Source organism: Buteo buteo, chromosome 18 (genome assembly GCF_964188355.1).
Source record: "Buteo buteo chromosome 18, bButBut1.hap1.1, whole genome shotgun sequence".
NCBI lineage: Eukaryota > Metazoa > Chordata > Aves > Accipitriformes > Accipitridae > Buteo > Buteo buteo.
This window is the reverse complement of record NC_134188.1, coordinates 9,952,349-9,964,898: the sequence shown is the minus strand read 5'-3', so window position 1 is coordinate 9,964,898 and position 12,550 is coordinate 9,952,349.

Sequence of the window (12,550 nt, the reverse complement as noted above, 5' to 3'; positions counted from 1 at the left end):
GGGGCTCTGAGCAACCTGATCCATCCCTGCTCATTGCAAGGGGTTGGACTAGATGACCTTTATATGTCCTTTCCAACCCAAACCATTCTATGATAAAAAATATACATACAGAATACATAGGAAGGATGCATGTGTTCTTACGAGTTTGCAAAGGAAGTTATGTACTACAGGCCTTACAAAGAAAGGGTGATGTTCCCCGATAAATTTGGTGACTTTATCTATAATTGTATTTATCCTGCATGTAAGTCAAGAGTGGAATTGTATTTCTAAGTTTCTGTCATCCTTTTTCTTCGTTTCTAGCAATCTGATTAATTGGCTTTTTTTTTTAATCACCAAAATGTATGTTAGCATTCTTTCAGTGCTGAGGGGAGCAGGGACAAGGCTTTTATTTAATATATGAGCAATGTATGGTCTTTCAGGTAATAACAAATAAGTTTTTCATTCTGTGCAATGTGGTGGGATTACTTAGAAGAGTGACAAGTACATACACTACTGGCTTTAGAGAGATGCTGCCAGACATCACAGTAGTTATTATTTCAGTGGCTTTTATCCAGAATATTTAGAGATATGGGCATAGCCATCTTGTATGGTAAGATGATGTTCATTTTACACAGCATCTTTGGTATGTTGTATCAGCATTACAAAATGTGCGTTGGAAGCATCTTTGGTATGTTGTATCAGCATTACAAAACATGCGTTGGATCATGACTAGAAACAGCTGCTATTTATGGAGTCTTACCAGGAATTTATTTTGTGAAAAATAACCACTTTTCCATATGTCTCATCATTACTCCACCTCACTTTAAAGTTTATGTCTTTTTCATGTATGGATCATGATGGCAAGGATACACTGCCTGTATTCCAGTACTTAGAGTCTCTAGTGCCTTATGTGCTTTAATTTCTGTTGCATAAACCTAAAAGAGGATAACACGGTCTAAATTTTTTCCATGGTTTTTAGCTAACAGCTGTTCCAGGAAGATACAGAAGTGTTTTCTTGTAAATAAGTAGCATTTCTTCTGTTTAGCAACCTGAAACATATGCCAAAGTAGCATATGAGAGACTGCAGACATGAGACGTCTATTAGTAATGTTAATTGCCAATGCCACTAAAGAGGATGCTGACACACATACCTTAATTATAGGGCAAATTCTTCAAAACCTGCATTTCACAAATACTGTTGTACTAATGTGTGGTGTTAACTTCACTTACTTTCGGTGAAGGATTTAAAAATGTAGGACTCCAGAAAGCCAGGGGGGCTGTTTCTAAAAGTTGATCTGTAGCTAGGGAATTGAGGGGAATGTGCAGGAGGGTTGGCTGAATCTTGTAGCAATTGGCCTTGAGGCTCGTGTCAGCCTTGAGGCTTGGAAGAACTGTAAGGTCTTGTCTATTCCTGTTGAACTAATTACTGTGTAAATTGTCACGCAGGTTAGTGAAGGCTAGTTTAATTAACTCCCTGTGCTATGTGAAAAAGACTTCATGGCAAGGCAAAGAATAAATATGAAGCGTCTTTCATTTAAAATGTATTAAATCTGCTTATTGTGTTTGAAACAAGTATTTCTAACACTAACCTAGGTCAAAAATAGTTTGATCATACTACTCATAAGAACAAAAGCAGGGACTCTCCTTGTTTAACAAGCCCATACTTTATATCTCAGTTTAATACTCATTATTGATTTCTGTGTATTATGTTAACAATGAGAGGTCCAGCTGAGTTTCAGGGGATGTGGTGGCTTGCAGTGCACGGTTCCCACTGCCACCGGTAGACATTTCTACTGAGCAGTGAGTGTCCTCCAGGATCTGTCACTGGGCCCTCAGCTCCCATTTCAAAAGAGCTTTGGACTTTTCATTTAGGTGTTTTAACTGTGAAGTGGTACCCTTTGAAGATTGCCTGGACATCAACATCCAAATGCTGCTTGTGTTATTATAGCCGTTTGCGTGCTACGCAGCCTCTTGTGAGGCAAGGAGGGAGCCAGGACTGGGCTGAGCAGGTTGCAGAGTGTAGGCCATTGCTGTCCACCCTGAAACCGCCACAGGCAGTAGGCCTGCTCCCACAGGGAAAGCCAATCTTCAAGGTACGCCACATTCACAAGTCACATCTTGCAGCCTGTGTGGCTGCAGTCTGCTCCTTTTCACAATTTCCTCAAGTACTTCCTCTCGCCGAGTCTCTCATTCACCTGCTTTTCTTTTCCTCCCAATCCCTTGAGTGTGGGCCGCTCCCTTACCCCGCTTTTAGACTCTGCCCTACCAACATGGCGGATTTCCTCACCTTACAAGTACTGCTCGCTGCTGCTCCTGCCTCTCGTCCTAACGCCTTCTAGCCCCATACATTGTCTATATGAACACCTCATTTTTTTCTAGTACAGGATTGTTTCTGCTGAAATAGACTTGTTGATCACTTAGAACGGCAAAAGGGCATCACGGCAAGATATGATCTGTTTTTTGCCTACCAGAAGAAATGTAAGAGTGATATCCTAAAAAGATATTAGGACTGCATGGCAGCAAAGAAAAATGGTCGTGAGAGAGATGTCTGAAAATGTGGCTGCAGTCTGACCCTTGCACTTTGTGACGCTGCTCTTGGTGTATTTGGTGCTGCTTTGGACAATGACTTCATGACACCCCTTTGTTTTGCTTTTTCCTTATGACTGTCTGTCTGTCCTTCTTCCTCCCTTACTTTTAGGATTCAGTTAATCACTGATTTCACTTTGAATACTCAATGGGACTGCACTTTCTCTGGGCTGGAGAGAAGAGAAGATTGTGAGCAGGATCCCTCACAGGGCAAGACAGGTTGGGATTTTAGGGGCTTGCTGCAGAGGGCTGTGGCCTGGAGAGGCATATGAAGAAGGTGGTTACCAGTATGTCTCTGGAGTATAAGAGCACTGCTTGGAATGGGAGGGAACCACGTTTTGTTGAAATGATGGCAGGATTTCTGCTTTATTGTAGGTCTGATGTCTTGACTGTCAGAGCCATAGGTTGGCTAGTACCGCGTATGACATCTGCTCTCTTGGCAGAACTATGTAACCTTCTCTTCCTCCTTAACTAATATGTGCATAAACATACTCACCCAAGGCCAATACCTGGGACACAGCAGAATTATGCATTTAACATATTAAGGTTATATGCCAGAGCATGCAACCTATTAAGACAGGCTTGAGTAAAGGTAGAAAGAACCAGGCATGACTTAACAATAAGGAAGAGATGTTATTAGAAGCAAGAAGGCAACCTTCAAAATGCTGAAGTCATATCCAAATGAAGAAAATAGAAAAATTCATAAATCCTGGCTGATAACATATAAAAATAAAATTAAGTAGACCAAAAAAAAAAAAAAAAAAAAAAAAAAGAGCTGGGAGGTGCAACTTGCTAAAGGACTCTAAACCAGCACTAAACCCTTCTTCAAACACATCAAGAAGCTCATCAGAGAGTCTGTAGGGCTGATCAATGATCAGGGTATAAAAGAAGCACTACAGAGAGCAGAATACCTTTTCAGAGAAGAGATCGTTGTTCAGTGTGGAAGAAACTAGGAAAGCCCACATGCCAGAATACTTTTCCAGAAGAGAGTCTGACTGAAACGGAAATGACTGTAAAAGAGATTATGTAACAATATGAACATTAACAAATCACTACTACTAGAAGTTATTTCATCCAGGGGTTCCAAGAAGACTTACTGTAGTCTGTAACTGCTCACTGTAGTCCTTGATACCTGAGGATTGGAGTGTGGCAAATAGATATCAGCTGTAAAATAGTTTTCAGAGAGGATCAAGGAACTATGCAGCAGACCTGTGGGCAAATTTGTGGAAACTGTAATAAGGGGCAGAATGAGTGGTCTCCTGGGTTCATACAAGTTACCTTGGAAGAGTCAGCGTGCCTTCTAAAAAGGGAAGTCCTACTTTCAATCCTCTTTTTGAAGGGTGTCAGCAAATATTTGGACAAAGACAGTCAAGTTGATCCAATCTGCTTGGACTTTTGAAGACTTTTGACAGTACCATCATCAACAGTTTCCAAAGAAACTTAGTAGTCATGAGATTAAATAAAAGGTCCTTTTATGGGTATATAAGAGGTTACAAAGGAAACTGAGGGTAAGAGGACTGGTTACTTATTACAGTCGAGGAAGGTCACAGCCAGAGTTTCCCAGAGCTCTGTGCTGGGATCTGTGTTGTTCATTACACTCTTAAGTGACCTTAAGTGGGAAAGAAGTGAGCAGTGAGGTGAGAAAGTTTGCTGGTGTGGTATGGAGGTTTGTGATGTGAAGATATTCAGGATAGTAAGGACAAAGGAAGACTATGAGGGACCACAGGAGGCCTTTGTAAGACAGAGTGACTAAGAAATATGTGTGGAAGAAAATCCTAGCTTCACAGAAAAGCTAGCTTTCACATGTAAGCAATGGACTCTGAGCTGACTACTACCTTTTGGAAGCAAAGTCTTTATGATATGCATAACTTGTAAAAACATCAGAAAAGCAAACCAAATATTAGAATTTATTAGGGAAGAAAAATAAATCCATGGTTTTCCTACAGCTTGTATATGAATATGGAATTCTGTATGGAGTATAGATTTTATTACTTATTCATACACAATATGAACATAGATTAATCTATTTTTATAGTATAAATATATATTTTGAATATATATTAATCTATATGCTCTATATAGATGATAGAATATGGAATTCTATATATTCTATATTTCTATATGGCACAGAAAGGGTGGAAAGGAATTGATTTTGGCATTTCTTCAAATACAAGAATGAGAGGCCATCAAATGGAGGTGATAGAAACTGATTTCAATGCAAACAAAAGGAGATGGACTTGTTCAATGCCTTGCCAAAGGATTTTACAGATGCAAAAGGCTTCAAGGGGAGACTGTGGAAGTAGTTAAAAGAGAGATTCATTCAAGATTATTTAATAAAGAAACCACTTGGGAAAAACCATGAGCTGAGAATAGACACATTTTGAGAGAGCTTCATGTACATTTGCCCTGTTCCTGTTCTGCCTTAGTCATTTGCTTATGGCCTTTCATGGCAACAGGATACTGAGCTAGATGGACGTGTGGTCTGAAGTAGTATGAGCATTTGCATGTTCTAATGAACATACCTGGAGAGTATGTATGTGAATCCTGGGGAGATGGGCTCATGGCAGGGTACTGTTGCCTCTGGATGGGCTGTGAATTGGACTAGCTGTGGAGTCTTAGCTGCGCATTCTTTGAGAAAAATAATGCCTCAATATTAGAGATCTCTCTCTGGGATCTCACCTGCCACACTAGATCCACAACCACAATCATGAATATATGTTTTATGTGGCTGCAGAGGGCTCCTTGTCTTAGATGAGACTTTCCTGAGGTTTTATCTTCTTTTATGCCTTCTGTTCAGCTGTTATGCTAATGTGATCATGACCAGCTGCCATGACATCTTGTTGGACTGACCATCTCCAAACAATTTCCAGATATTTACAAATACTGCTAAATGTTATATCCTTGGGACTCAAACAGATCCCCTTTTGATACCACACACTCTTCACTGTCAAAGTCTTAAAAGTTTTGCAGCTCATCAACTACAGCTAACAGAGGGGTGTCAGAGTTGAAGCAGAGTGGTGACAAGATATGAGGGCATACAGAGGGATAGGTGAGGTTTCTCTGTATGATGGGACAACTTCATAGGATTGGGAGAGGCCAATTCAAATGACTTGTGCATTTTTTACATCCAAACTGCTTACAGGAATTAAGTTCAAACTCAAAACTCTTCCAGTTGTACCTTAATTCCTTATCAGGCCAGCTTTCTTGTTTATGCTAGACTCAGGCTTATGTGAACCAGCACATGAAGAATATAGGCAAGGCATGCAAGTTCAGGCCCAAGCTAACATGACAGTATAGACATAGCTCAAGAGTCCGTGTGTTTCCCTCTGCATGTGTTGTTATATAAAAGCTGGGCTAAATCTGACTGCTGCATCATAAAGCCATCTACAGCCCCTGGAATTGCTATAGCTGTGTAGGGTGATATATCTGTTCTTTCTTCACAGAAAACTAATACAATTTAAAAGCAGCCAGCGTGGCTTTACCACAGACACCTGGATGCCTTCAATGATGAGATGACTGCTTTGGGGATGAGAGGCGAGAAATGGATATTGGTTATTTTGATTTTATCAAGACTATCAAGACCATCTTTGGTTGTATCCCTGTAACCACACTTGTGAGAGATGGACAGGACAGGTGAACTGCAAGACTGATGAAAAAATGACTGGACCATCAGGCTCAAAGTGCTCTGGTTAGTAGCTGAAAGTCTAACTGGCAGCCAGTTAGGAGTGGTATTCCCCTGAGTTAGATACTGAACCTGGTACTATTTAACTTCTTCACTAATGACCTGAATGATGAGATGAATGCATCCTCACTACATTAGCAGGTGATGTTAAATTGTGGGGAGAAGATGACGTGCTGGAGGGCAGGGCAGCTATTCAGAGGGATCTCAACAGGCTAGAGAAATAGCCTGACAGAAACCTCTTGAAGTTCAAAAAGGCAAGTTAAAAAAAAAAAAAAAAAAAGGCAAGTAAAGCTCATCTAAAGCTCTGTCTGGGCATGAAAAATACTATGCCATTGTACAATTTGGGGACTGGCAGGCTAGAAGGCAGCCTTTCAGGGAAGGACCTGGGGGTCACGGTGAACAACCTGAACATGAGCCAGCAATATGCCCTTGCAGCAACGAAGGCTAACTGCATATTGGTCTGCATTAGTGAGACTGTAGCCAACAGGCTGGGGAAAGTGGCAATTCCTTGTGAACCCAAGAGGCTGCATCTGGAATGTTGTGTCCAGTTTTGGACACCCAAATACAAGAAACATTAGCATACTAGAGCAAGTCCAGTGGAGAAGCACAAAGCTGACTAGGAGGCTGCAGCCTGTGACACGAGTAGAGGCTAAGAGAAATGGGTTTGTTCAGTCTGAAGAACAGGTTCAGGGGATCTAATTGTTGTGTACAAGCTTCTGGTGGGTGGTTATAGAGAGATCTTCTTGGAGGTCCACCACAAAAGGACAAGGGGCAATGGACATGAATTGCATCAAAAAAAATTCTTATTCACCATTATAAAAAAAAAATTTCATAGAATCATAGAATGGTTTGGGTTGGAAGGAACCTTTAAAGATCATCTGGTCCAACCCCCCTGCCATGGGCAGGGACACCTTCCGGTAGACCAGGTTGCTCAAAGCCCTGCCCAACCTGACACTATAACAGGTTGTCTAGGGAGGTTGCAGATACGCAAAACTTGGCTGGGGAAGGCACTGGGCATCTAACATTGAAGTCAGCCCTGCTTTGAGCAGGGGATTCAACCTGATGACCTCCCAAAGTCAATCTAGACTATTTTATGCTTCTGTGATGTCAAGTGGTTTATAGTATATATGTCACACTTAAATCTTCAAAACAGAGATTTGCAGAGATACAAAACGTTTCTGTGTACTGACTGCAAGCTGTAGATGTAACCCATTGTGAGGAAGTTTGTTTCATGGTTTCATCAGCTCATCTTTTACTAGAGAATAATAACCAGATTATCAGAGATAGTAACTATCAGCAACAGTGATTGGTGTCCTTAGAATCTCATAATTTCCAGTGCTGGGTGAAGAAGAAAGGTAGTACATCTTACAAAAATTATTACTTCAATTTTAATTTAATTTAGAAAGTTAAAATAAATGAAACACAATAAAATCTCACAATCTAAAATAAAATTGCATAACAGAAAAACTTAATGATATCTTTAGTTATATTGTTTGAGTTAAAAGCATATCATGCTTTGTTTAAACCCTGAAGCAAGTACAGTTATTAATGCCCCAGAGAAAACTGGTTTTATTTACAGGCTCTGTTTTGGAGGACGAGGTACAGCAACTATGATATAGCAAAATCAGAATGCCTCTGTGAATATATCAGGGGAAATTAATATAAATTTTGGGGTGAAAATGCCTTCCATTCCAGCTAAGAAGCAGATTGTCTAGAACTTAATTATATCACGGATAATTCTGTGATCTTTTTCAGTGCTTAACTCCAAGAGTGCTTTTATTGCAGGAGGATCACTAGGATAAGACAAAATCCTTACTCTACTTGGTTTGCATAAATACCCTTAACAGTGGAAGTTGGAGGAGCAGCCTGTTCACATCCTTCTTTTGAATATCAGTGGCTATTGATGTTGGTCAGCTATGAATATAGTATGTCAGAAGAACAAACATAAAGAGTATTATTGAATAAAAATGTTTTACCCTTGCTTTGTTTATAGCAAGCAAGTTCCACCTGGAAGATCAGGTAAAAGACACATTTGTGTTTCAGTTCAACTCACTAGCTAATCCTCTTTTACGTACATTGATGACGAGTCTAAATATCTTCAGCTGCCAGAGAAAGTATTCTCATTTTGCTAAATGTAAACACTTGTAGTGTAGACAGCTCCCTTTAAATGAGTTTGCCTAATTACCTTTACTTTCAATGAAGAAAACCAAATGCTTATAGTACACAATTTATCTCATTCTAAAGTAGACATCTAAAATAGGTCAGATGAATCATGCCTTAAAAGAGGCTCTTTCTCTCCATTGAATATAAAGGGAGTCTGGCATGATTAGCTCAGAAGTGTACACTGTATATGTCTAAAGTTAGGTGACAGGAATCCCATCCCACCTGTTTGTACAGTTAATAAAAGAAGAATACCAATACAGTATAAAAATGAACAAACTGTCCCCAGGCTGTAAAACAAGTTGTTTTAATCTTGAGCAATTCAGCTCTTAATTTAGGGTTTGATTCAACTCCCATTGAAGTCAATAGGTGTATGTTTTAAGAGGAATTTAATGAGGCTTGTCAATTATTTTTGTTTACTCTCTCATCAAGGATACTTAACTAAATTCATTGAGAAATGGATACCCAATGCTTAATGAGAAAGGGTGTTCTATAAATACAGGTTATACTTTGAACAGGATTTTTTTGTAAATTAGGTTTTTTTTCCTTCAATCTTTTAAATTAAATATGTGAGCAGTATAGATAAATCCTTAGTGATAAATGTATTTAATAATTCTAATTCAAGTAACACCAGAAAGTACAGATGTTGTTTCCTTCCACAGGATGATTAGCCCTTTAATTAATGTGTAATATATTAAACAAAGTCCAGCAGGATGTTATTGCTCTGTTTAAGAGATGCCTCTGAAACTTGCTTTGCACCGTCAGTATTGCAGAGCTCCTCAGTGCTAGACCCCAGATAACGATAGGCATATAGTACTATTTATGACACAGACTACAATGGAGTTGTAGTTGGAAAGTCTGATAAAAACTTTAGAAGCCTAGTATAGGTGATGAAAATAAACAGCTATGTAAATTAAACCATTGAAGATTTCCTATGTAGCGTGGGTGTAATCCAGTCCTGATCTCAGTGTGGGGAATTGAGGAAACAGGTGGCATGCATTTACATGACTGTGACCATGACATATAACACAGCAGCGTCTGCTGGCACTAATTGGAGAGATGAAGCCAAATGATTTGTGTTCTCTTTCCTCCTTGCTGTATTCATGCTAAATATCTAACTGGCTTCACTGTTCATTGATTTGCATGTGCAACTGGTACAGAGGTCTTGAAGGAGGGGAGAGAGGGAATTCTGTCGAAGGAGTTAGCATCTGAGTGACATTAACAAGCTCTAGAGTTAAACTCTAAACTTCTATTCTCTAATTCACTTTCTATTTCTATCTGAAAATCTGCTTCAGAGTAATGCAGGTTTGAGATTCTGAAGCCAGAACATTACCAGGAGCTGTGTGAGCAGTGTGAGACTTTCCTTGGCTCTGCGCTGAGAACTGTGCATTACAGTTTCCCCAGCCAACCCCCGTTTGACAACCCTGGTGCAAAGGCAAGAGAGGTCAGCTTGGAAGGATTCTTTTAAGCATATTAAAGACTGAAGTAGCAACTCTGCATATTAATAACAGGATTAAATTCTAAGAACTGTATCGATATGGGAGTGGCTGAAGGCAAAGGACTTCTCCAGTGCACCTGGTAGTAAAAGAAGAGGATTTAACTAGATGGGGAAATATAAGTAGCTTTGAGAGGTTAGAAACAAACAATGATACAAAATCAAATGCTTTAACTTTTATTCTCTCTACTCCATTCTTGTAGCATGAGATTTTTGCTAAACAAGCAGTTATCCGTAGCCTAGCTCTGCTGTGCCATTCCTAGCTTTTATCCACTCAACATCCTGGCTACCTTTGATTGCAGCACCAAATCCAGACACTTACAAATAGTCAGTCTGTGTAAGTGCGTAAGGGACAACTGTGTGCTCTACAGAGCTCTTTAATGGGGAGTACTAAAGATGACAGCACGTAATACTGGTAGGGTAACTTCAGCACCTTTGGTGCTCTCTTCCTGGGTAAATCTGTGCTTGAATTGTTCTAATTGTGTCAACCTGTATTTAAGAAAATTTGATGCAGGCTAACTGAAACTCTGGGTCCTGAAGGGATGCAGAATTAAGAAGTCTTTCCTGTTCCAATTGAATTAACTACATTAGTAGTTTTACTGCAAATTATCACTTTGATAATGAACCTTGCAGACTTTGTGTTTCATACTGAAAGAAACATGAAGTCTGAGTGCATTAGATGTGACAGTGCTATGTAATCCATTACTTTTTTTTTTAATGAGGAATAATGAAAAACAGAGAAATTGTGTTAATAATCCACAGGGAAGGTGTTAGAGGCTGCATATATATATATAGATATAACTGCAGCATTTTCTGGTAACTTTTGGTACAGTGACATGCTGAAGTATTTATATATTATCTCATTTTCCTGTAATACCATCCATAAATTTTGTCTTATACAGGTCTATTTCAACAGACAAAAGAATTACACACAATTTTTATAACACTATAAAGACAGGATGAGTTTCACTTTCTTAATTACTAGCACAAAAATGGTAGTAAAAGCATTTTTGGTGGCACAAGAGCTGTCAAAATAACTTATTCAGTTTTAGCTTCTTGTTTTATTTACCAGCTCACATGAACTACAGAAAAGCCTTTCTTAAGAGCAAATGAAAAATACAGAACCAAGATGGCAAAGCCTTAGTAACGGCTGGGCTTTAAAGGCAAGGGTATTTATCCAAGATGTGTATGTTCAGTAAACAATCACATTCATCTACTCTTCTGGATTTGATGGTGGAAATGTTGCCACATGATCATCATGGAAACAGTCATTACCAAATTAGTAAAATTGTACAATAATGATTTTGTGCCACGTATAGCATGGATATTCTGTCTAGTATCACAGGCTAATTTGCAAGGACTTGCCTACCCTGCAGGTCCTTTGATACCAGTCCTATTGCATTACAGAGATCCTTATATAGTAGTGCTGGTATACTTGACAGCCTGTTTTTGAGATCAGTTGCTGCCCCAGGAAATAGAAAATGGCACCAGTAGGATTGACTGCCTTAATCTGGCAGGATTGGCTACCTAAGTGACTTAGCACGTTGAAAAGCAACATATTGCTTTACCTGGGTGACACACAATTACTCAGCAACAGCAGCAGCTGCCAGCAGTAGTGGAAGTAGTAGCATGGCTCCCAGCTGGTCAAAAAATTAATCTGGAGGGAGTTAGGAGCTGCCTATCTTCCTTATCTTCTCTCTCCTGTATGGGCAGCCTCTGGTGATGGTAGCTACTTTTTGTATGATCTTAAAAATCATGATGTTGTTAGCAGCTGGACATGCTATCCTGGAGATGGGGATGGGAAAAATAGTAATGAAAAAACAGTCTGTTTCTAAGGAGGAGCTGAATCCTGCTACCCAGAACAAAAAAATTTTTCCCTCTCTCCTTAATTTCCTTGTCACTGTGATGCTTGGCAGAAGATGCTTGAACAGGAGGCAGAAATAATTCTGTGCCTTTGCAATTAACCCTTGTCATGGATGATTAGGTCAGAGTACCAAAAATACTTTTTCATTCAAACACCTCTTCATTCAAGATGAGGAGCAAAACCAGTTTTTCCTCCATGCCCTGATGGTGACACTTGTACCTGTTTTCCATCAGCCCTGGTGTCAAAGAACAGATCTGTATTAATTCATGACAATGAAAAGACTTTTTCAGCCAAGGCCAAGGTAGTTTGTGTACTGTAGTGGGCTGACCCTGGCCAGCAGCTGAGCCCCTACCCAGTCTCTTGCTCACTCCTCCCAAGAGGGATAGGGGAGACACTGGGAGTACCAAAACCTGAAAACTCATGGTGGAGATAAAGACAGTTTAATAGGTGAAGAAAAGCTGCATGTGCAAGCAAAGCAAAATAAGGAATTCATTCACTACTTCCCATTGGCAGGCAGATGTCCAGCCACTTCCTGGGAAGCAGGACCCCAGCATGCATAATGATTACTTAGGAAGACAAATGCTTTAACCCCAAACATCCTGCTTTCTTCCTCCTTTCCCCGAGATTTTATTGCTGAGCACAATATTGTATGGCATGGACTATCCCTTCAGTCAGTCTGGGTCAGCTGTCCTGGTTGTGTCCCCTCCCAGCTTCTTCCGCACACCCAGCCTGCTTGTTGGTGGGGCACAGTGAGGAAAAGAAAAAAAACCCCAACCCTTGATGC